Source organism: Prionailurus bengalensis, chromosome B2 (assembly GCF_016509475.1).
Source record: "Prionailurus bengalensis isolate Pbe53 chromosome B2, Fcat_Pben_1.1_paternal_pri, whole genome shotgun sequence".
NCBI classification, from domain to species: Eukaryota; Metazoa; Chordata; class Mammalia; order Carnivora; family Felidae; genus Prionailurus; species Prionailurus bengalensis.
This window is the reverse complement of record NC_057349.1, coordinates 121,241,232-121,267,826: the sequence shown is the minus strand read 5'-3', so window position 1 is coordinate 121,267,826 and position 26,595 is coordinate 121,241,232. Positions and strand designations below refer to the sequence as shown.

Below are 26,595 nucleotides of genomic sequence, written 5' to 3'. Positions count from 1 at the left end.
CTCAGAAATAAACATTAATTTTTTTTTTTAAATGACTCAGTAAGTTGCCCTCCTAGGATAGTGAAAATCCCTATAACTACTCTTACCATTATATATCTGAAATTATTCTAACACTGAGGCAGAATTATAAAAAAGATAGATTCACCCCCCTCAAAAAAAAAAAAAAAACCTTGGAATTCTTTTCACTAGAAAGGCAGCACTTTATTTTATTTTTTTATTTATTTTTTAATATATGAAATTTATTGTCAAATTGGTTTCTATACAACACCCAGTGCTCATCCCAAAAGGTGCCCTCCTCAATACCCATCACCCACCCCCCCCCCACCCCCCATCAACCCTCAGTTTGTTCTCAGTTTTTAAGAGTCTCTTATGCTTTGGCTCTCTCCCGCTCTAACCTTTTTTTTTTCTTCCCCTCCCCCATGGGTTTCTGTTAAGTTTCTCAGGATCCACATAAGAGTGAAAACATATGGTATCTGTCTTTCTCTGTATGGCTTATTGCACTTAGCATCACACCCTCCAGTTCCATCCACGTTGCTACAAAAGGCCATATTTCAGTCTTTCTCATTGCCACGTAGTATTCCATTGTGTATATAAACCACAATTTCTTTATCCATTCATCCGTTGATGGACATTTAGGCTCTTTCCATACTTTGGCTATTGTTGAGAGTGCTGCTATAAACATTGGGGTACAAGTGCCCCTGTGCATCAGTACTCCTGTATCCCTTGGGTAAATTCCTAGCAGTGCTATGGCTGGGTCATAGGGTAGGTCTATTTTTAATTTTCTGAGGAACCTCCACACTGTTTTCCAGAGCGGCTGCACCAGTTTGCATTCCCACCAACAGTGCAAGAGGGTTCCCGTTTCTCCACATCCTCTCCAGCATCTATAGTCTCCTGATTTGTTCATTTTGGCCACTCTGACTGGCGTGAGGTGATATCTGAGTGTGGTTTTGATTTGTATTTCCCTGATGAGGAGTGACGTTGAGCATCTTTTCATGTGCCTGTTGGCCATCTGGATGCCTTCTTTAGAGGAGTGTCTATTCATGTTTTCTGCCCATTTCTTCACTAGGTTATTTGCTTTTTGGGTGTGGGGTTTGATGAGCTCTTTATATTTTGGATACTAGCCCTTTGTCCGATATGTCATTTGCAAATATCTTTTCCCATTCTGTTGGTTTCCTTTTAGTTTTGTTGATTTTTTCCTTTGCTGTGCAGAAGCTTTTTATCTTGATGAGGTCCCAATAGTTCATTTTTGCTTTTAATTCCCTTGCCTTTGGGGATGTGTCAAGTAAGAAATTGCTGCAGCTGAGGTCAGAGAGGTTTTTTTCCTGCTTTCTCCTCTAGGGTTTTGATGGTTTCCTGTCTCACATTCAGGTCCTTTATCCATTTTGAGTTAATTTTTGTGAATGGTGTAAGAAAGTGGTCTAGTTTCATTCTTCTGCATTTTGCTGTCCAATTCTCCCAGTACCATTTGTAAAGAGACTCTCCTTTTTCCCTTGGATATTCTTTTCTGCTTTGTCAAAGATTAGCTGGCCATACTTTTGTGGGTCTAGTTCTGGGGTTTCTATTCTATTCCATTGGTCTATGTGTCTGTTTTTGTGCCAATACCATGCTGTCTTGATGATGACAGCTTTGTAGTAGAGGCTAAAGTCTGGGATTGGGATGCCTCCTGCTTTGGTCTTCTGCTTCAAAATTACTTTGGCTATTCGGGGCCTTTTGTGGTTCCATATGCATTTTAGGATTGCTTGTTCTAGCTTCGAGAAGAATGCTGGTGCAATTTTGATTGGGATTGCATTGAATGTGTAGATAGCTTTGGGTAGTATTGACATTTTAACAATATTTATTCTTCCAGGCAGCACTTTAAAAAGTGTTTATTTCAGTTGGAGGTATATAAAATAGAGGAAACTATTGTCTTTTCTTTGAATTTTTCAGTATTTTTTGCCTTTTGTTCTACAGTAATCTGAAATGTCCTAAGTAACTTCCAATTCAAGCAATTCTCTTTGGCTAAGAGCCAGAGGAAAGATTGTTTTGTTATCCTCTAGCTTCTACTAAGAGCTATCATTTGGCCAAAATTTCCATTTTTAGATGTCATGTCTTTTAATATCAGTCCACCTCTTTTCTAACTTTCCTCCATGATTTTCTCAATTTATATAAGAATTATAATAGCAGCATTATTGAGATGTTTAAAAGTCATTCCATTTTTCTTTACATAGCAACAATTTTTTGATGTGTTCTCTTTCCATTGGTCCCCATCTGTATGTATCTTGCACATGATTGTTATACTGTATATACGATAGTTGAAGCTGCCTTTTTCTCACTTAACATTCATTGAGAACATGTATACGTTGAAACTTAAATTGAATAACTATCATTATGATTAACATCCCATCAAATTGATCTCATTCTATGTAACCATATACCTACTGTTAGTACTCTCATTTTATTAACTTTCTTTCTCTTTTTGATAAGGCTGCAAGTGATTTTTTTCCCCTCAATTTGAATAACCTTGGGATAAATTGAACCTAGGATAAATCCCCAGTGATAGAATTTGAAGATAATTATGGTTCTTGTCAAAATACTTATGAGACCGATTTAGAAAGAGTGGCGTCAACCCAGCATTATATGAACAAACCTATCCCACTAGTACATCATCCCTTGAAGGTAGTGGCATATTTTAATTTTTGTTAATTTAATTAAATGAGACTTCAGCGATGTGACATGCTTTTCTTTGATTACCAAAAAATTAAGGAATTTCTCCATTTTAAAATTTATTGCTAGTAATTCAACATGGGAATTATTTCATTCAACCCTTGCCTCTTTATCTGTTGCAATTTTGTGTTAATTTTCATCAACTTAAATGAATTATTTTTACGTGGATACAAAGTCTCTTTTAATCCTACCTGTGGCAGATTTTTTTCCCCGTCTGAGCCTCGAGTATTATCTTCTCCAAAAGGTCTACTTTTTGTACTATGCGAGCTTGCTGTCTACGTTAGCTTGAAGCTAAAATATTCACACTCTTCCTTCAGAAGCGGTACTGAGCAAGGCCCTGTTGCCGCCAGAAGGGTTGCATGTGAGACAATGCCAGGTCCTAGCCAAGGATGGCTTTCTGTCTGTTCCATGTGCACATTTTGTAGCTGGCCAGACAGCTTGATAACCAGGGAGCTGGCTCCTCCTTTTCCAAGAGTACTTATGTGTTTGCAGCCCATGTTTCCAGGATTCTTGGAACCAGGAGGCCACCTCCATCCAATTGAGAGCTCCTTTTCTCTCCCAGAGGCAAGGACCGAGGCTCTAGAGGAGAATTCTCTCAGGATCCAGGGCACAGAAGGAGGCAGCATGGACTCCAGGTCTCCCACTCTCCCCTCTAGGCACTGATCGAAGGACTGTTTATCCACAACTTGGCCCAGTCCTCTGCTGTGTTTAAAGATGTGATTCAAGTCACAAAAATTAAATTTGAGAGATGAAACTTTGGGGTAAAGTAAGTTGATGCCTGAACCCATGGCAGTCTTCGTTTGTATCACCCGAACTCTCCCATGAGTTACATCCTACTAGTATGCCTCTTTCCCCGGTGAGAAGTCTGGAAACGGATTAGGGAATCCAACCAGGCTGCATAGGACATAAAATATTCCAGGAAAGTTCCTCCCTGCCTTCTCCTGGAAATCTCTAGACAGTGCTTACACTTACCCTTGGGTTGGAGCATATTTTGTTGGCTCTTGTATGTAACCAAATCTTTCCTGCTTCTAATTAAACTTATTCCTTTTAGTATAGTCCTTCCCAGAAACCATATGGCTATTTTCCACTAAAATAATATCCCTTCGTAGTAGTAGTTTGGAGACTTTGAAAATGTTAAAAGAAGACTTTTTATAAACTACTAAAAACTTACAGGCAAGAGCAAAATTTAGGGAAATAAAGCAGAGTTTAATTGTATGCCATTTGATTTTTTGCCATTCTTTCTCTTTTTCCTCAAAGTCTGTGCTACATTTTCCTTGGATGACTTATTGAAATGATAGAATTTAATCTATTAAGTAGCATCCCTATAGTGTAAACAACGCCATCAAGAACAAATTAAACAAGAAATGAAGGATTTGGGGAAAGAGTTTATGATAATTTCTTAAAGCAGTGTGACAATTCTAAAATTTACCTTTGGGAGCCTGAAGCCTCATCTTGTAAACAAAGAAAAAGGAAGCAAAAATGATCAATATCACCTTGATATTTCCTATTCGCAAAAGGTAAATTTCTCCTCCTCCATTCTGCTTACAGAGAGCCTCGGATGAATACTTAAATGTGCCAAGACACGCATTTGTCCACGGTGTTTGGGATAAATAAGTCATTTTATTTTCACTTGTCACTGATTTTAGAACCCCTTGTCTTTGTGAGCTAGTAAATAAGTCAATCTATTTCTAGGCAAGACTCTAGCAAAGCTCAATTTTGGTGACATCATCTCTTGAGAGAATCATGACAACCAGCCAAGTACACCGATATGATGAAAGTGACTCAGCTCTATTCCACAAGAAGATTAAACTTTTCTTATCGACCTTGAGTAGCAGACATTGGCCTAAGAACATATTAAAACTCCCTTTGAAGTCAAGCCAAACTCCACAGCTTGCTATCTATAATTTTAATTTACTTTTCCAGTGTCCATCAGCCTTGATAACTGTAAATACGTAATTCTGTTCTCAAATCACTCCCCTCTTAGGCTGGTAGGTTGTTTTCCCTTTGACGTGATTATAAAATGACCATTTCAGGAGATTCACCTACAGTTCTCTTTGAGGGAAAATGCAACCCTGGCTGGGCTGGATGAGTAGCAGATGGGTGGCTTCCTAGTTAAGTCATAGGGAGCAGGGGTTATAAGTCTTTGTAGATCAGAAAATGCTAAATGCGTTAATTTGGTGGGACCAACGAAAAGCAAAGACAAGTTAATGACCCTTGAGTTCTCTTTTGGGCTTACAATTGCGTGTATCAGCAGCACTGAGTTATTTCTTGAAAACCATCAGTCTGGGGCGCCTGGGTGGCGCAGTCGGTTGAGCGCCCGACTTCAGCCAGGTCACGATCTCGCGGTCCGTGAGTTCGAGCCCCCCGTCGGGCTCTGGGCGGATGGCTCGGAGCCTGGAGCCTCTTTCCGATTCTGTGTCTCCCTCTCTCTCTGTCCCTCCCCCGTTCATGCTCTGTCTCTCTCTGTCCCAAAAATAAATAAAAAACGTTGAAAAAAAAAAAAAGAAAACCATCAGTCTGACACCCGCATGACGGCAGACGTTTCAGGTAGCAACCACCTATGCAAAATGGTGACGGGGACACCAGAATGCCAAATCCCCTCCTACAACATAGCCTGGGTTTGTTCTCTCAACTAGCGTTTGTCAAGAGTTTCTGTTATAGACCAGACAGTTAGTATCCTGTGCGGTGTTTTCAGGAGAGGGGGGAAATACTGACAAGCAACCAGGCAGTTATAATCATTGGGATACATGACACCAGAGGGGAATGTATAGATTGCTCATAAGAGGGTCCCGTAGCTGACTACGTGGGGACCGGTGAAGGCTTCCCAGCAGAACACTACTCTCAACTAAGAGGTGAAGAATGAGTAAATTAGTGAGGTAGGGAAGGATGGGGATAGGAAGCCAGGCAGATGGGACCAATAACCAAAAAACCTGGAGGACTTAAGTAACACAGTAAAATTGAAACAAGGAAAATCAAACTGAACTGGAAAACAAGAGTCCAGGTCATCAAGGCTTTTCGCAAGGCGTTTAAAATCATTTCTGTACTATCCTTGGGAAACAAAGATCCATTTACATGTTTCAATCACAACAAAGTGTTACCATAGGCATAAAGAATGGACAGGAGAGAGTCAAATGCCAGAAATTCTTTTGGAGATTCAGGGCCTAGGATTAAGGTTTATGGCTGTAACCCTGTTAAGGACAAATGTGCTTGAGATTTAATACAATCAGCTGGGTTCTTGTTTTACAAAGAGAAACAAGGATTTCAGATTTGGGAAAGGGTGATATTAACCAAAGAGCTCTCGTTACTGATATGGGGGCAAAATGACTTAAAAAGGGGGTGTGAACTCAAGAGCAACCTTTGTGGTTCGCTAAGTTGGTCATTATTTAGTGACAAAAGAGAAAAGGTAGAATTAGCGTGTCGAACTGAGAAACTTCCACAAGGATGGTAGTTGTGGTGGAGCGGGGAATACAGAGAGAGAAGAAATGACCTGGGCGTGATACGAACAATCCCAGGCTATATGCTCCATTTGGTGTTGGATGTGAGAAATCCAAAATCGTCTTGGAGAGGCAGAGCCGACTGCGAGCAGCGTCCGGGAGTTCTCTCTGTTAGGGTGGCTTGTACAGGAGTAAGCAAACAGCTGTAAAAGGTGGAGGAGAACAGGTGTCTCTAAGGTGCTCCTGGCTTCGGTGTCATCAGTCTCTGGGGAGATGACATTATTGGCCACCCCTGTATCAATGTTGAGTGTGGTCTGAGCTACAATCTCCTGGCATCAAAGACTGGATTTGTGCGGATCTGTTTATATTCTCTCACCTAATCTGGCCTAGACTAATAGAACAAATTTTCAATAGACTTGGAGGGTTAACCTAGCTGAGCTCCCGTGGGCTGGAACGAGGGGCCTTGGCCTTTAGCACAATGCTGCAATCAGCTACACTCATCAGACCCACAGCTTTCCATACACATGAGGGAAAAAAATAACAGAATTTGAAGAAATGTTTTTTTTAAGTGAGTTTTAGTCCCTGAAGGATGCAAAAGTTCCAATTTTCTTTGTAAGTGAAATAATAACAGCTGTAAGAACTCGACTGTTTACCAAAGACGGAGGCAGAAGTCATAAGGCTTTATTGCATGGATTAAGTCTAAAAGCTGTATGTACTTTCATGAAGCCTCCTAATGGATTGGTAATGGTTATTATGGATGATAATATTTATTTAGACAAGTTAGAAATACCAAGTTCAAAAGACATTTAAAGCAAAAATGGCATAGACTATTTCACAAATGCACAGACTGAAATTATCTGTAATTTCAGTGAATGGCATAAATTGTATGACACAGAGTTGGCTCTGGCTTTCGTTTTCATGGTAAGGACAGCTTGTAAATCAGCGACATTGACTCATGGGTCTCAGGCACGGTGTGCATCAATCAAGCACCTGCCTTCCCAATCCGTCAAGTTACATTCGTAACTGAACACAAATAACAATATTAAACCGCAGTCATCCAAATTAATCTTTCAGTATGGAAAGGAGGCGCATGTTTAAGCTAATAGGGTTCATTTCCTCCTTGTGGTGTATCTCATGCACTGAATTCATAAAAATGGTGCAGTTTCTTTCTGCTGAATATCTCAGAGGTCAACGCTATTTTGGGTTCTGCGTTTGTGGCTTTGTGTGGGCCATATATAGGTAAATTTTACAAAAGGCCACAGCAGATGTGACTTTGAACTGAGGCCATGTGACAAGCAACAGCATGCTGCGTAACCTCACTTTGGGGAAATCCAAGCTTCGGAGTGGCCACACAGGATGTTTCATCAAAAGAGGGATTTTCCCCTCTGCTCTGGGATGCACTGCTTCCTTCCCCTTCCTCAACTCTGCAGTGCACAAACATTCTCAAAGCGGCTAACAATTTGTCCTGTCATGGGTGACCGTGCTGGGGGATGGGATGGTGGAGATAGAGAATGGGGCGGGGGGCGGTTAGTTCGAGCTCCGGGGTTTAAAAGGAACAGTAAGAACAAAGCTTTGAAATGTGCTGGTCAGCCCATCACATCTCTGGGCTTGCTACTTGATATTATCCAATACTAAAAAAAAAAAAAAAAAAAAAAATCACTGGCTCACAAATGCATCAAACATCATTTGGAGTTCCCAGTTCAAAGCCCTGTTCCAACCCATCAGTGTCTTTGAGTTCCCCTGTCTGTAAATGGATACTGATACAAATACTAAACAGGGTTGCTGTGAGGTTTAAATGAGAGAATGTATGGACATTTGCTGCTTCCCTCCTCCCCCAAACAGGTCTACACCATGAAATTATATGGTTCTGAAACACATGTAATGTGCCCATCTACTCTTTCCCTTTACCTTATAATTTGTATCCATTGGATACCATACTCACTAATCATAAGCCTATGTCCTATGTATTTTTGATCAGCAAAAAGGCGGTTAAAAGCGGAAGAAGAGATCACAAAGCGAGTACATTGTTGAATGAACTTGTGTCAGTGTAACTCCTATAGACAAATGAGCTTTTCATCAGTCAAGGTAGTTTGTCAACTTATTTCCAGTCTCCGTTGTTACGTCAGTCTCTGAATCTCTTGAGCTAACCTTGTGAGGAAAATGGAAGAAAGATCTGCAAGTGTGCCTTTCTCTAGGGCAAAACTTTTGGGATTCTGTGTCTCACCTGTAAAGACAAAAATGGAATAGAGTATGAAAAACAGAAATGAAAGTTATCTATATATTGATGGACATCATCTTGAGCTTTCTGAGAATATCCCAGACAGTACAATTCCTTCATGCAGGGTTAATGAATAGTATAGATTAGAAAATTACTAGCGATTGAATTTCTTCAAGGACTGTACTTTAAAACTGTAAATTACCATGAAAATAGCAAGGCTATAACTTGGTAGGTAATGAATTGCCCCAGTTATAGTTTTTATAATTTACTGTTAATATGCCTCCATTCAGGCAATTTCGAAGTGAAACTTAATCCTTAGTATATTACAGAGGGCGTATATTCTTTAGTATTCTCATAGGAATTCATTAGAATTGATTCTATGTTTCCTGCATCAGAAGGCAGAAGCTAAATCGGGAAATGTATTGGTGACAATGCTTTTAAGTGTTTTTTATTTGGAAGACATGAGGCTCTTGCTGAGGTTTTTCATCACGAGTTGAAATATCTATTCAGACTGCCACTGCATTCCAGTTCACAGTTGAGGACAGATTACTGTTGTGAATATACAAAAACCTGCAAATGTTTGAAGTCTTATATTTTTTTTTTCAACGTTTATTTATTTTTGGGACAGAGAGAGACAGAGCATGAACGGGGGAGGGGCAGAGAGAGAGGGAGACACAGACTCGGAAACAGGCTCCAGGCTCTGAGCCATCAGCCCAGAGCCCGACGCGGGGCTCGAACTCACGGACCTGGCTGAAGTCGGACGCTTAACCGACTGCGCCACCCAGGTGCCCCTGTTTGAAGTCTTATAAAGCGGGGTTGGATAAATTTCAGATGGTCCAAACAGCTCCACTGTTGGCCCAGATCACCTGTTTTCCTCACGCGCGTTCCTTATTTCAGAATCTCATTTCGGCACCAACAGTCCATGCCGCCACGTTCCCCAAAGGGTCCTCCTGCTCAAACTCTGGGGTTCCTGACTACCAGCGCGGTGCAATCACTTCCTCTCACTCAGGACCTCCTCTGCTCTGTCCTTTTTCTCACGCAGCAACACCATGACCCCCCTGGCTTCTCCTTTCCACTGCCTCCTGTCGGACATCCGTCGGCAAACTCCATTACATCACTAAAGTTAACCTCAAAAGTCTCCCTCTGCCTTCTCGTCTTATTCTGTCAGATCGGAATACGTACCACATATTAAGCAGAGTTTGTTGGCCAAGTGCGTTTCGAAAAGGCCAGGTTAGACATCTCAGGGACTTCATTTGGGCAATGTGCTCTGTGAACCGCACCGCCCCCCCCCCCCCCACCTCCGAGGGAAGAGCCTGACCTTCCCCACATACATGGGATCCAACACCTTTTTTAAAGAAACATCTTCAGGAAAATGCTGCCTTACTTGAACTTTGGCTTTGCACTAAAGGTGACACATCTTCTCTGATGCCCTCAAGCATTAATGGCTCCTCCAGCCTCCTCTGTCTGGAGGCCAAGAGCTTGGCCGGCCCGCTCTAACTTACCCTTCAAGAACTTCACCGGCTCTCCTCAGCCAGGCCCTTCGTTGTCATCATCTACTGACCTCCAAGACGCTTCTGGCTCGTCTATAACCACTTTGGTGCCTGACGTAAGAATTTTCCTCTCTACTCCTTCACGAACATTCCCTCTGGGCAAATCCAACATTCACACTCATGATTCAGCTAGCGCTAACAACAATGATGGCACCAGTGATAACCAGCATGTCATTTCTGAATATCTACCGAACGCTGAGCACCTTAACACTCCACGTGCATTATTTCATCTCCACAACCATCTCCTCTCTCGCAGACTCTGCCATGCCCTTTTCCTACGTGATGCCCTCCAGGCATTGCCTTGCAAGGTGGCTTCTTGTCACGCGGGCATCATCAGTCTCTGCTGAAGCCGTACATTGTACCAGACCTTTCTATCGTGTGCTTAATGCAGGGTGGACCCAACAAGCTGTGCATAGCGTGTAGGTAGCTTACAGCAAGGGTGACACTGGCTTCATTTGCTGGCAGGATTATTAAGCGCATTTGGAATCGTTTAGGAGGTCGTCTTTGGGTGCAGCTTTTCCCCAACTTCGGCTGTCATCAAGCAACATGCTCTCTCTCTCTCCTAGAGCCAGCGTCAAATGTTTGCTGTCATTTCATGTTCTTCAGTAGTCCTTTCTCTGCGTGCCCAGCACGTATGCTATAAAATCACAAGCCGATGTGATGTGAGGATTGGAAGGGCCCACAAAATTCATACAGGCCAAGCCCTTCATTTTACAGATAAAGAGCTGAGGGCCTGGGGGAACCCATAAACTGACACTGTCATCAGAAATTGCTAAAAGATCGGATAAAGATAACAGAAGTTGCCTATTCCTTTTCAAACAGAGATTTCCTTCATTGACCCTGTCCTTGACTATGGTCTTATCTGCCAGGTTGTCATGGTTTTAGATCCAAAACTGTTCGTAAATACCCTGTGCACACATATTCCTCTGGATCATTCACTAACTGCGAAACTTACGTGTTGTCAAAGGGAAGTAGGGCCGACTGCTTTTCACAGCAGCACAATGAAGCTCTTTCTGTTGGGTGGGACGCTTCGTTCAGATTTACTTTGCACCAGATGGCTGTCCCCCAAAGGCCCCAGATCTTCTGGGATCATTAGGATTCCAGATGTTGCTGGCTACTGTCGATCTGGGGTGATGCGACTGCCCTTTTCTTCCTGCCAAGTATGTATCCGGCCGTTAACACTGGATTCAGAAATGCTGGCTGGCATGCTTCTGATCTATTTGATAACTTTCACTGGGGATTTTGACCCTCCAAACAGGCATTATGCAGCACAGATACTTACTCGGGCTTTTGGCAATTAAAAACCATGCCGCGCGCCTAGTGTGTCCTAGAACCACGTTGGTGAACATCTGAGACAATCTAATTCCTAGGCCCCAGAGTTCCAAGGCGTCTCCCCCAGAGTTCCAAGGCGTCTCCTTTCTTAATGCATTGAACTTGCTCTGAATCCAATCATTCTCTTTCCGTTTTGCAAAATAATTCATTTCGTCTATTCATCAGTAGAACGTACTTTGATATTGGCGGGGGGGGGGGGGGGGGGTGGGGAGCGGTTTTACTTTAATGTGCTCCAGATTGGAGACCCTTATTAAGGCCGGTCTGCCTTATTTCCCAGCTGTGCTAATTAAAAGCACTAATTATTTCCATGTCAGAATCTCAGGACCATCCTTTGATGCATGAAAGTTTGAGGGAATTGAGAAAGAAAAACTGACTGATTTGGGGAATCATGGGATAAAATGAATATTCTTTAGTCTCAATTAAAAAAAAACAACTTGCATGTCAATTCATTTGACTTGGGTCCCTACTTCTTTAGTTTCAGATCCGTTCTGGATTTCTGCCATGTGGGAAGGAGTCACCAGAATCCCTTTCTTTATTTTGCAGTTAGTGTAATTAATGCTGAGAGGGAACTTCCCTCACCCCTGATGTTAACAGGCTTCTCAAAAGCAGTTTTCATACCTAATTCGTGTCATTTAGGAAGGAATTAATAATCCAGATTCCCAGGGTCCTCCCTGCATCTAAAGTCAGTGATTCTCTAAGACCTTATGGCCACTTTCCTAATTCATAAATCACCCCATTTTCTTGCTCTCGTGAGAAATAATCCAGGTGTGCTTCGGCAGGAAGTAAGTTATTTACTTTTCTATGCAGAAGGTGGGAGAATGGACGAACGATTATCTTTCCAGCTGGAAGGCAATCCTTTCCCAGAGATACATATAATCTCTTTGAAAAAAGTCTAGACTCCAGAACAATTATACTCTAAAAAAAGAATTATTGGGTCACATAAACTGAGGGCACCGTCATACCGGGAAGTAAGATTTCTATTCACATTTTTAGTGGTGCAGAATTTTGTGTTATGTGAATTATTTACAGTCTACTTTTCTCAATGGCAAGTTTATTCTAATTGAAATCCTCTGAGACTGCAAGCCCATGGCTTACTAACTCCCTTCAGTAGATCTTTGCTCGAGAGAAGAGAATATTTTGGTGGCAAGCTATTTCAGTGGAGTCAGACTATGTAATAGGATAGAAAAAAACAAAGAGCTAGTAGAAAACAAAACAGTAGAAAAACACCTTCCTAAAATGTATATGTGTGTGTGTGTATATATATATATATTTATATATATATATTTATATATGTATGTATGTAAGTGAAATTGGATTTATTTTATTAATATAAGACCAATGAAAATGATGTTGGGATGTGTAGGGAAACCGGAAATAGCACGAATACCTTCTACCTGTGGAGTTAATAGCCTCCTGACTTTTGAGAAGGGGAGAGTTGTAACTAAACAGGCAGTAAACCATCCTATCCTGAAATTAGTATAATCATCTCAAAAACCTTGAACATGAAGCGCGGAGAATAAAGCTATTCCTGATCACATTTGAGTCGCCGGCAAGCTCCCCCCAAATAATCATCTCTTAAGGATTTTTTAAAATCACTTCTCTAAGGCTACTGATGAAAACAACAAACTCTGGGCATGAAGCGTAGAAGCAATTATGGGAAGAGAAAGTACCTAATAGTATGCGAAATGTGCTAGAACTGAGTCATATGTAAAATTTTTAAACTTTTTTACTCTAAAATTCTAGTTCCTGGAATCCCTCTTTTCTAACTGACTCACAATCTATTTTGGAAACAAACCTGGCGGTGCTACAACCCTTTTGCCAAAGATTAAAATCCGTCCAGAAAAGTCAGACACTCATGGAATAATTGGGTAATACTGACTGAGGACCCTCACACCCATGCAGCTCTGTGCTAACCACTGAGCATACGGCCATCAGGTTGACGCTGACCTAAACTCTCCACGTTTCGAAGTTATGTTTCCTAATGTGGTGCTTGGAAAAATGAATTTGTCAGAAATACCTAGATCACAGTTTAGGTGAGACACTTGATCTTGTTCTTTATTTAAAATATCTACTTTTTTTTCCACTTCTAAGACTTCTCTACATTTTTTATAAGGAACTTTATCATTTTGAAGTAATGCCTTTATTGTCTTTTTTTTCTGCAAAGAGTTTGGAGTTATGTTTTCATCTTGATCTTACTGGCTTCTCCTTCTTTTGTTTACAATGGTCAGCTCATTTTGTTTCAGAGTTTACATTAACTTCGGGACTTTAAGAAGATTCTTTCCAGGGACCTGAACCATAGGCCTAGAAGGGACACGAGTGTATCCTTCACCTTTAGGCAAAGGCGCCCAAAGAATATTTTTCATAGCTTTAAAGAAGATTGCACAACATCCACCTGTGTGTCATTTTGACAACTGAATATTTTTACTCTGTCTAACCAAAGCCTTCACGCTTCAAATCTAGCCTGTTTTCCTTGTTTCGTACTCAATGCAGATGGCCAACCATTTCCGAATAAAAAGCTCTCCACTACACTCAAGGAATATATTCTGTTGGCATCTGGTTTTTCTTTAAGAAAATGAGTAACAACTCATTTACCTCTCCTCATTGGTCTTAATTTGCAACACTTGCATCATTTTGCTATCTCTGTAGTTGTCTTCTAAGTAATTTCCAAGTTCTCCAGTCATTAAACATGCACCCCAGGAGTTCAGAACAAACTAAGTTGGGATTACCTAAAAACTCCTTCACGTAATACTCTCAGTCTACATTTATTCATTTTTATATTGGTCCTTTTCAGTATGTTATTATTAAAAACATTTTTTTTGGCCTAGATTTGGATTTGTTTTTAATGCAACTTACTTGGTAGACATTTTGTAGAGTACACATTATATAGAAAGTCTATATAGAGTAGACATTTTATTTTTTTTTTATAAAAATTTTTTTTTCAACATTTATTTATTTTTGGGGACAGAGAGAGACAGAGCATGAACGGGGGAGGGGCAGAGAGAGAGGGAGACACAGAATCGGAAACAGGCTCCAGGCTCTGAGCCACCAGCCCAGAGCCCGACACGGGGTTTGAACTCACGGACCGCGAGATCGTGACCTGGCTGAAGTCGGACGCTTAACCGACTGTGCCACCCAGGCGCCCCATAGAGTAGACATTTTAATGCAACACTGATACAGAAGTAAGATTTCTCCAAGATATATTTATAGAAATTATAACCATAACTTAAAAAAAAAGTTTTATTGTATTTCTAGTTAATATTTTTTTCAAATATTTTCCTCTACTTAATCTTGGATGAATTTTCTAATTCTGTTTTTCCAGTAAGTTCTAGCCAAAAAAAAAAAAAAAAAAAAGAATCAAAATTAGCTGCATAATACCATTACAATAACTATGCCAATTTAGTTTGGCATCCATGTGATTATGAACAAATTTAGAGCCTTTAGGAATATTTTGGGCTATTTCTGCATGAATTATATTTGAATCCCAAGTTTATTGTTTTCCGTTTCTTTTTTTCTTGGAGGGGGTAGCAGGGTGGAAAGCAGCCTGGAAATGATTACAATATACGCAATTTGATCAATATGTCTAAAGATTTAGGCCTCGAGAAACGGTAACCTTGTCTGGCATATTCAGTATCGGTCTTTGGGGAGTTTAACAAAGTACTGCCCGGGCATGTGTATTTCATTTACCTTGGGAGAAAAACCAGGTCCATGGGGAAAGTAGGCAATGGAAATAATGACTGAGGCCCAGAGGACTTAAAGGAAATCTTCAGGTGGGAACCTTGACACTCCCCGTTCCCTGTTTCTCAATGACACAAAATGAACCTGTCATAGATTAATATTAGAGAGTATTACCTCTGCACAAGTCTGAAGAAACTCAAGTACACTAAACTAGAATTGAAGACTCCAGGTAGAGTACACATGCATTCAAGATTATCAATCATCCTATGCTGAAAGATGCATGAGACTATAGCCTCAAAATGCACATCATATATATTGCATATATATGCAAAATGCATGTCATATATATATTTATATAGTAATACTTTATATTAGGGCCTTTCCGATCGTTTCTCTCCATTTCCAAGATATGTTAGATAGATAGATAGATAGATAGACACGTAGGTAGGTAGATTTATAGATATCAATCAATGCTAGATAGTTTTCACATTATGAAGATAATATTAAAATATTATTAAAATTTCAGGAGACAGAAACAAAAGAGCAGCATCCATAAGGCCACTACAGGAAAACAATAAACATTGCTCCATGCATTGACTTGTCTATCCTTCTAGACACAACTGAAACACAATTTTGTATTGTGATTTCTTTTATTTAACATAACATGAGTAACATTTCTCCAGACTACTGGAAACACTTAAAAGGCACCGTGTGCACACTGACTGTGCTGTTCTTTAATCATTTTTTTTTATTAAATTTTAGGTTGCTTCCAGGGCGTTGTGATTATGAATAACGTTAAGAAGTCTTTGTGCACACAAATTTATGAATTATTTATTTAGGATAAATGACCTAACATGAGAAAATAAAAGTACTAAACACATTACAACTATTAAGATTATAATAGCTTTCAGAAGACATTTAAAAATTAACATACTAGGAGGGGCACCTGGGTGGCTCAGCTGGTTAAGTGTCTGATTTCAGCTCAGATCATGATCTCACCGGTCTGTGAGTTTGAGCCCCGCATCGACCTCTGTGCTGACAGCTCAGAGCCTGGAGCCTGCTTCAGATTTTGTACCTCCCTCTCTCTCTGCCCCTCCCCTGCTCATGCTCTTTCTCTCTCTCTCTAAAAAATAAATAAGCACTAAAATATTTTTTAAATAAAATACAAGGAGAAATCTATGAGAATAATACTAATTTTATGAAACACTGACAGCACTGAATATTGTTGTTTAAAAAATTAGTTCTATTTATTATTAGAAATGTTATTTTCTTTTAAAACATAAACGTTCTAATCAGATAGCATCGATAATCCTATCCTTTTATGTGGGGAAAAGGGAAACACGTATTATTTAAAATACATTGGTAAGGCATTTTCCACTTAGGTTTTTAATGAGCAGCTTGGATTACTTAAGGAGTGGGGCGATAAATCAGTATACTGTCTTCGGTTATAACCTGCTTCAGTAACCTTGGGGGCAAATTTTCCATAGCATCAAGGGCTAAAGTCTAACTCATTTCGAGGAGAGTTATATAAACTGTTGTGTTCTGGGCTGTTGTCCTCCAGCCTTACTCAGCAGCCTTACTGCAAGGTCGAGTCCTGTTAATTATCGTATCAAACTCTTAAAGCCTTGAACTAAATGCCCTTCTGTACATAGACTTTTTAGTGATTTGAATTGGGGAACAAGGTGTTGATAACAGAAGTGTTGAGTGCAGGAGAGAAATTACAAAGATTCTAAGCAAGCCTTTTCCTTTCCCTCAAAAAAAAATTTTTTTGTTAATGTTTATTTATTTTTGAGAGAGAGAGAGAGAGAGAGAGAGAGAATGTACAGGGAAGGGGCACAGAGAGAGCAAGGGACAGAATCCAAACCAGGCTCCAGGCTCTGAGCTGTCAGCACAGAGCCCAACGCGGGGCCTGAACTCATGAACCGTGAGATCATGACCTGAGCGGAAGTCAGAAGCTCAACCGACTGAGCCACTCAGGCGCCCCTCCTTTCCTTTTTAATTGATGTCCCCAGTCCTGACCCTGAAGCCTCATTCGCACTATTCACCACAGACACAAAGCCCAGAGATGTAGGTGCAGGTGCACACACACACACACACACACACACACACACACGCATGCAAAGAAATCATTGCAGATACACATTTGGGTATGTATGCATGGAAATTTCCTGGAAGAACCCACAAGAAACTGTTGGTGGTGGCTCCTGGGGCACTGGGGACAGATCTTTCTTTCCCTTCAAAAATCAATTTAGTTTAAAGACAATTACTCCCATGAAAGCTCTGAAAAGATATTTCTTCCATTTCCTTTAAGAAACTAAGCATATGTGACCAATATAAATGGAACTGGCACTTTTGTATGGTTACAGGGTAAACAGCACAGAATGATTTAGCAGATGTTTAAGTAATAGGCTGCTCAGATTCATTTTCCTTTATGCACTTGGGTGCTTCAGGCTTACTCTAGTTAGCTTAAAATACTCGGTGAAGAGTAAGGGAGGTGTAGGGACCAAGTCGAGGCATTAATAAGCATAGTGTGCGTGAGACAAAGCCTTGCCATAAATCTACCCACTGCCGCCCCACCCTCGGTATCTCTCTTCTGCAGCCCCAGTGATTTGTAGCAACCAGCCACAGCAGGTACAAGACGTGAACTTTCATTCGCTTTGTAAACATCACCTGGAACCCCCCTGGGGGACCTTGGGATACATTGAAAACAAGGTGACATAAGCAGTGACCTATCTATGCTTACGTAGGGCACACTTCTGGTTTTGAGCAGAATTGAGCAGTAAGATATATACACACACATGTAAAACCACAGTTTATCATTCATTCATGTAACAAGTTACTTGGCTATGTAACTCCTATTGTGGGTGCTGGTATGCTGTTATGCTAAGGCACTGAAATTTAGTGAACACAGCCCCTTTTTCTACAGTGCTTACAGCCTAGGAATATCTAAATTATAAGTCATAAGCAGTAGAAAGGCTTTGCTTTATTCAGGAAGCATATGTTTTTGTACCTTTTCTATTCCCTCCCCTCTTTTTTATTTCTATTACCTTGAAATGGAGATTTTTTTCCCCTAAGTAATTTCTAATCATTGTTTTGTGAAAAAGTATCCTTTTATCATCTTTATTTTCCCACAACAAATACTTAAAACAGTAATATATTTTATACCATCTGGAAAGAAAGGGAACAGTGATGGTAACAAGAACGAATTCCAGGCACGCCTGAGTGGCTCAGTCGGTTGAGTGTCCGACTTTGGCTCAGGTCATGATCTCATGGTTTATGGGTTCAAGCCCCCCACGTTGGGATCTGTGATGATGGCTCAGAGCCTGGAGCCTGCTTCAGATTCTATGTCTCCCTCTCTCTCTGCCCCTCCCCTGCTTGTGCTCTATCTCTGTCTCTCTCTCTGTCTCTCTGTCTCTCTCTCTCTCTCTCTCAAAAATAAACAAACATTAAAAAAATAATAATAATGAATTCCAGGAGCACTTGGGTGGCTCAGTCTGTGAAGCTGTCAGCACAGAGCCCGCTTCAGATCCTCTGTCCCCCTCTCTCTGACCCTCCCCTGTTTGCAGTCTCCCAAAAATAAATAAATACTTTTTTTAAAAATAGAATGAATTCCGTTCTTTCTTCTTTTTCAAACAGACCAAGGAGGCAGGAATAAGCCCTAAAATTAAAAAGACTAAATTCCAATTAACATTTCCAAATAAGATCTTATTAATAACTCATGTAGTGTTTGCAATCTAAGTCATTTGACTTTTAAGTCCTGAGAGGCATTATGATGCTGTGATTAAAAGCCTGGGCTTGCTAGCTGCATTTACCTTTTCCAAGTTACCTTATCTCGGCATCTGTAAAATGGGCACAAGGATAATAATCCCTTCCTCAGACGGATGTTGGGAGCACAAAGTGAGTTAAGGTGAAGCACTATAACAGTATGCTTTTCATTTCTTCTCCGGCCCTAGAAGGCCGCCCTTGTTTTTCACCTTCTGAAGTTTTCCAGCACACACGTTTCTGGCCTGGCTGAGGGATGAGTCCCTTGCAGCAAGCCTGGGGTAGCTCCTGGACAGGTTTAAAGAGACATGCAGCCCAAGGTCAGGACCGGGAATGAGGGAGCAGGTGGGGAGGGCGGGGGAGGGGGCTGACTCTTGAGGACTGCCCGTGGGCCGGAGGACGTTGGGGTGAGGCAAGCAATCACATCGCAAAGCTTTCCTACCATTTTTAAGTTGCCCCCCTTTTTGAAAATTCAACCTTCAGGGGCGCCTGGGTGGCGCAGTCGGTTAAGCGTCTGACTTCGGCCAGGTCACCATCTCGCGGTCCGGGAGTTCGAGCCCCGCGTCGGGCTCTGGGCTGATGGCTCAGAGGCTGGAGCCTGCTTCCGATTCTGTGTCTCCCTCTCTCTCTGCCCCTCCCCCGTTCATGCTCTGTCTCTCTCTGTCCCAAAAATAAATAAACGTTGAAAATTCAACCTTCATTTGGTTGCTATAAACCTCTGTTTTCTAGAGTTTTCACACATTTGATTCTGAAGTTCCTGCTTGCTTTTTGAGGTTTCTGTCCAGGAGGGGATCTTGGAGGTAACTCCTCCGCCATTTTGCCAGGGTCACCTGTCTGAATAAGGTCTGAAAGGTTAACTTGTCCATATTTCCCCTCCTTCCAAAAAGGGACAGTAAGAGTGCCTGGAGGGTGTTCAGAGGATTAACTGAGTAATGAGATAATAAATATGCCTGGCCCGTAAAGACTCCATAGAAATATGATTAGTAATTACTTGCTGAAATACAGCGCGACTTTAAATGTCCGCTACTCTAGGTCTAGGAGGAATTGCAATGCCAGATTGCGGGGGCATTCGCTTCCATTTTTTAAGACGGCTAAAGGTAGCTTCATCCGGTCCTCAGTAACAGTCCTATATGCCTTTAAACACCTGCAATGTCTGTTTGATCCTTGACCGAACTCCGGATCCACAATTATGTTCCGTTAAGTATTATATGCTCTCTATACGGAATGATAAAAGAGAGACTCAATTCAAAAGGATTTTCTAGAGCCCACTGAAAAATACGTAGAAAAGAAAACGGAGACCGAAAGAAAAAACAAAAGTCAGCTGCATGTGGAAAATACCTGCGAGAAGAAACAGCTAACGCAGGATCTCGTTGGAACGTTCACAGGCTCACGTTGTTATTCTGCTTCCTTCCCAGAAGTTAGTCCTCTCAAGTGTTCTGGCTGGGATCAGAACCTGCACCTCTTAAAGCTGAAATTCAGTACCTGGTAAAAGTATCCACTTCTCCACATGCTATATAGACGTTTTTCATCCCTTGGACATTTTCCCACTTATTTCTCCATGGGCCTAATGACCTACCCACTGAATACCAGGGACATGTGGGAGAAAGAATCATCGTCGAGATGTATGATTAACTTGGCTAAATGCTAATACAGTTTTGCAGCGAAAACCTTCCATCTCTGCCTTTCAAAACTTTGTAAGAGATGTATTCACGGTGTTTTTGCTTACGCAAAACAGGCATTTCATAATTGTCAGGTATTGTTTTTAACATGTGTTTCATATCAGATACAAGAAAGGTCAAATGAAATCTTACCAAAAAAAAAAAAAATGTTGCCTGGCTCTCCTATAAGTGAGTCTCCCAGCACATCTGGGAACCTCTGTAAAAAATTAACTCAACATTCTGGACTCTTGGGATGGCCAGATTATTAACTGGTTTTGCAGAAGCACTCTGTGAAAGCCAAGGCATATAAGAAATATTTTCAGACCTGTAGACTATTAAATACTGTGTAGTTAGCCCACTGCACGAGAAAAACAGCAGGTAGTTAGTTAAATGGAGGTATCTAGTTCCATTCACAGAGGGAAAAAGAAACCACGCCTTTGTTGGCAATTGCATTTGACAATTTAGACTCCGGCTAAAATGTTATTGGAAGATTGAATATCAGACTTTTTTATTAAAAGAAAATAAAACATTAAGAATTATAGCAAAGAGCAAATTATAATCACATTGGCCTTGAATCTGACGTAGCTTCTGTATAGGAAAGCAGTGGGAATATTTTTCCTAGAACCTCATATAAAACCCAGATCCAGATTTCTATTTTTCCCCCCTTCGCCAAATTCCTTTTGGAGGTAAGCTCAAAGAGAAAAAATACTAAGAAATATATTGTCGTTTGCACTGAGAGATTATTCAAAACACTTCTCTCTCTCTCTCTCTGTCTCTCTGTCTCTCTCTCTCTCTCTCTCTCTTTCATTTTTATGATGCCAGGAATAAGTGTTTTTTCATCATTTAACTTAGGCTGGACATCATTCCTTATGTTATCCTTATGTACTATGACCCTGAAATCACCATACCTAGTTTCTTCCCTGCACCCAGTGGATAAATACAACTGAATTCGTGTTACTTCTGTTTGGCAGAGGTTGGTTTAAGCATGACAGAGATTCCTGGGCATACCCCAGTCCCCTTTCCCCTTGCATGGGGTCCTGGCACTGGTATTTATTTTTTAAGTTTCTCATTGTAATGTGTAGCCTTGACTGCGAACCACTGGAAAACAACATGTCTTAAATGGGAGAAAGAAAAATCTAGTTGTGGACTAGATACGGACTAGTTGTGGACAAATCCAAATGGTCTATTGAACTGAGACCGAATCTACGTACAGTGTTGAAGATTAGATTTTCTCAGCCACCTGTTGTGTTATAGTCAGACATAATGGTCTGAACAATGAAAGTGGCCAATCATTAATAACTTTTTTCCAGCGAATATATTTGGTGGTAGCACAGTAAAGCTTAAACAATTGTCTACACCTTTATGCAAAGAAAAATAAATGGTTTGAATGGAATGTCAGGAGATAAACATCAGACCAGGTGCCAGCCTTCCTCTTAGGTAGGGAATAGTTTCTTTCAATGCTACACATTTCTGGAAGCATTAACTACTGAGTTAACCCCACTGTAAATCACTTCAGTACTCCAACACCAGAAACTCAGGAGGGTTAAAACCCTAGAAGAAATGAAGACATGTGTTAAACCACAATATTTTTCCATAATTACCATGTCCTTTCATTTCTAATAGCTTCAACTGAGGGGGACTTACAGACTTCATGTTTAACGGTTTAGAGATTAATAATTCAATCATTTAAAGCACATGTTTACTGAATGCCTACTGCGCACCAAGTCCCCCTGTGGACTCAAGAAATTTATAAAATACCATACAAAATGAATAAGACAATCATATATAAGGAGGTATTAAGTGCCATGGTGAAATAAAAAGAAGGAAGAAAGGCTTTTCCATTTTAAACAGAAAGGGCTTCACCGAGAGGGATGACGTTTGAGCAGATACCTGGCGGAGAGAAGAGTTATGCAGATACCTAAGCAAAGAAAGTTCTAGTCTGAGAGCTCAGCAAGCACGATGCCTAGAAAGAAGTCTTTTTCCCCCTTTTTTTCTGGGACTATTGGCATATAGATAATTTCATTAACAGAGCAAACTTTTTCTATCAAAAGATTCCATTTCTTCTAACCTCCAATATGTTATGATTCTATTAACATTTTGATTGTATGACTATGGGTAATGACTCCTATCAATTATTGAGCCTTACAGGAAGCTAAGCCTAAGCCTAACAATAACTTGGCCAGTTTTTCCAACAAGGAGACTAAGGCTGAGAGAGATTATGTAACATTCCCAGGGTCATACACATAGCCAAGTCTGGGGTTGCTGTATGTTTTACAGGTCTATCTAAGTCCAAAGCCCATGCCCTAAACAGCTTTCTCTAATTATTTCTACCAACTTTGATCTAACATAAATGCAAGGAATCTTCTCTTAACCACAGGGGAGGTATCGTAAACAACATAAATAACTTCTGACTATCTGTGTGACCTGCTGTAAGTCACTTTACCTCTTTCAGAATTCGTTTTCCCATCCGTTAAATAAGGGGGCTGAACCAAGTCATCTGTGAAATCCATTCTACCCACAAAATACTATTATTCTGTGATACGTTAACTAACTTTGGCCCCTTTACCATCTTTTGAGTCCTACCCAATCAATGGTGTTGTCAATGAACACGCAGTGATTGCCTTTTCTGAACCAGGCACAATCTACAAACACCATACCCCCAAATAATTTCTACTTAAGAATTTAAGGGGTGCACAGGTGACTCCTTCGGTTAAGCGTCTGAAACTTGATTTCGGCTCAGGTCATGATCTCACAGTCATGGGATCAAGCCCTTTCAGGCTTGGCACTGAGCATGAGACTGCTTGGGATTCTCGGTCTCCCTCTCTCTCTCTGCCTCTCTCTCAAAAAATAAATAAACATTAAAAATAAAAAAGAATTTAATTTGGTATAGAATACATAAAGGTTTGACCCGAATTCCAGTCAAACCAACTCTGTGTGTCTACTTTGTTTTGTGTTTTAACTTACAACTGAAGATGTGTGATCGTTGACTCTGATGCTATTACTGAAAAATCCATAAGAAGACGGGCTCCCATAAGCTTCTAAAATGACCACATATTGCCTCACCCCCCCTACTCATGTCACCCAATATATTGCCTCCACAGTGCTCGTCTCAACTGCCAGCATTAGAAAACGAGTTCTATGAGGGCAGGGATGCATCCATCTGGTTCCCATCTATTCCACTTAGCATTGTGCTTACCATTCAATATGTTATCCACAAATACTCACTCAATGCAACATACAGTTGAATTAACTTTAAACCTGAGGGTAAATCTAAGTTTTAAGAAACCAGTATCAGTGCTCAGCAGACATCTTGAAATGTCGAGCTTTGGACTCTAGCCCTAGATTAGTCACTCACTTAAGCTACTCTAGTCCTCAGTTTCCTCATCTGTGAAGCAAGGAGGCAGGTGACAAAAGATCTCTTCCAACTCCTCAAATCTCTGATCCTTTCAACTCTACTAACATCTGATTTAATAGAGGCTTAGCCTGGACGTCCTGATTGTATGTAGACCGGAGGTTGCTACTGAGACGCTTGCTGGGCCAGGCAGGAGACATGCATAAGCAAAATGGGGTTGACAGCAAATCGTCCTAAGCAATTCACAGTCACAAAGGCCAAACTGAAAAATATAAAAAGCCAAAAAGAAGGCAAGTGAAAGAAAGCCTCCAAAAGAAGAACATTTGTCTACTTGCTTGGAATCACAGTCTCTTCAGGGGCCGAGAATAGTCCCTTTGTTCCATGTCACGTGGATGTCATTAATGTCAAACAACTGAATGAGGATAAATCATTGGTTCACCCAGAACTGGAAGACTTGTGGTCCCTGGTGAGAGTCTTTGACTAATCTCTGGATGAGACTCCTGCTGTCCTTGCAGACACTGTCATCTTCACGAGGGTGGAGGTTGGTGATTCCAGATGGACAGGTCGTGGGATGTTTGTTGTAGTGAAGTCGTACGGATGGCTTCTCATCCTGCCATGTGCAAGATGGAGGGTTCATCCAGAGGTAGAGGCCAGAGAAACCCACCTGCCCACACCTGTGTAAGTGAAGCCTCACCCGGAAGCACCCAAAGATGACACGGTCTGGGTAGGTCAGAGATGCAGCAGGTGCTTCCAGAAGGACTGCAGGTACAGCACACAAACTAGGGCCCACGTATGCTCCCCGAGCCTGCCATGGTAGCTTAAGCACAGCGGAGAGTGATTTCTTTAGCTGCCAGAGACCATGGACCATCGTGACCACATTTGACCATCCTTCCCGGTCACTGAGCTCCAAAGCTCTGAAATATTTTGGACGCCCTCATCTTCCCTCATTTTCAGACATTCACCAAATCTTAGAAAATCATTCCGGCTGCCCTTCACACCCATCCCTCCCGTTCCATGACCGAGGTGCCCTTGCTCATCGTGCTCTCATCCACATTTCTCTGGTGGTACAGCAGCCTCCTAATCCCCTCAGTTTTGGTCCTTTGTGACTCTGGTCTTTCATACAAACAGCCAAGGCTCTTGAATTCTCTCAAAGTGAAGGATTCATTGACATTCAAAGCCTTTCACCACCTGGTTTCTTCCTAATTCCCAACCATTTCTCCTGGGAGCCTTGTATTCCAGTGAAATTGTTCCATCAACAGTGGCCCAACCCTGCCTTATTCAGTTTGGCTCCCATATCTTTGTTTGTATTGCCCCTCCCACCTTGGATGCCTTTCTACGGCCTGTCCACCAATCCAAATGCTGCCAGTATTTTCAAAACCTGTTCGAGTCCTCCCTCTTCCTTTAAACCTTGCTCAACAACTTTGCCCACACCATTGCTTCCTTTTTAAACTATGGACAAAATGTAATAGCTATATGGCATTCTTCACCTTGGATTTAGAGGTCCTTAATATCAGATTCCATAGACATCTTTTTGGGTGTCTGTGTCCTGCTCCCAAGTCAGAATACAGGGTCCTAGTAATCAATGAGTTTTTGTTGGGTCCTTATAACAACCAGGGTAGCATCTTGGACTTAAAAACAAAAGCTTAATAAATATGTGTTGGATATAATAAACCCATCCAAGAGAAAACAATCAAGGAAGACTCTTCTTCCCCTGGATACACAGAACTGAATTTAAACTTAATATTTGCAGGATGGCTTTACACCCTATGATAACTTCCAGACGACATTTTCTAAAGTCTCACTAACGCAGTTTGAGAAGCAAAATCTTATTTCCCTCGATATGAAGTGTTCTTGCTTACTTTTGAACATCACGTAACCTGAGATGGGAGAGAATCAACGACGCTGGTTAATAAGAAACACGCATTGTGACAGTTCTTATTGTATTTTAGGAAGAACTAATGACTTTAGCAGGATGCGTAACTCATACACAAAATATAAATAAATCAAAAGTAAATCAGGGACGAATCCATATGTTCTGATTTATGTTTCCTGTGTCATCACGACAGGTAATTTTTAAATTATTTGTATACGCATGCATATTTCTTTATTGTGGACCAATGTTCTTTAAATCAGGATAAGATGGAGTGAAGAAAGGTGACCATAGCTGTTCCCTTTCTAGCAATCCTACAAATATTACAGCTTATCATTAATTGAAGGCATTTTGTAAAAGTAAGATTTGGCTCATTATTCATGTCAGTGGAATCTCTAATGATTTATTCCCAGGTTCATTCCCCAGAGCTTGCTCAAAATTTCTGAACATCTGACATCTCCCTAAATGGGATATTCTGATATAACCTACCTTCTAATATTGAACTACTTCTATCCTTGTTCAAATGCCCTTATCTTTCTAATGTTCTCAGGTTATAGTAACTTATAAAAGTACTTCTAGATCTCAAAAGTCTAGGGAATAAGCATTCAGCAGTGACCTTCCAGAAGTAATCCTCTTTCCTTCACCTTCAACCTCCAACACTTTCAATTCTATCAGGTCAAGAAGATTTTCCCTCCTTTGCCTCCAGGAACACATTAGAGATAAGTTGAAAGAGAGCACTACTTGTATTAGAAAAATATTTTTTTAAGATAGCCTCTCCTCAAAATGTCTATAAGGATTTAAAATCAATGAGACCAAATTCCACTGACTTTGCAGAACTCACAATTTTAAGGATCTCTTTTTAAATCATCAATTCCAAATCGCTCTGTATGTAAAACCGTGCAAGTGCTCTTTGTGTTTTTCAAGATGTTTATGCTGTCACTTATTAAATAAGTAAGCTTCACCAGCCTTCATTAAGCTTAATATACCTAATTGTTGAAATTGTTAGTTCCACTAATGACACGTGGTTATACAAAAAAGAAA

General features: G+C 40.8%; 1 protein-coding gene across 1 annotated transcript in view; it reads left to right on the top strand.

Moving 5' to 3' along the window:
* SGK1 (serum/glucocorticoid regulated kinase 1) overlaps positions 1-26,595 on the top strand; it is a 113,286-nt gene that overhangs the window by 50,830 nt on the left and 35,861 nt on the right. The window lies entirely within an intron of this gene.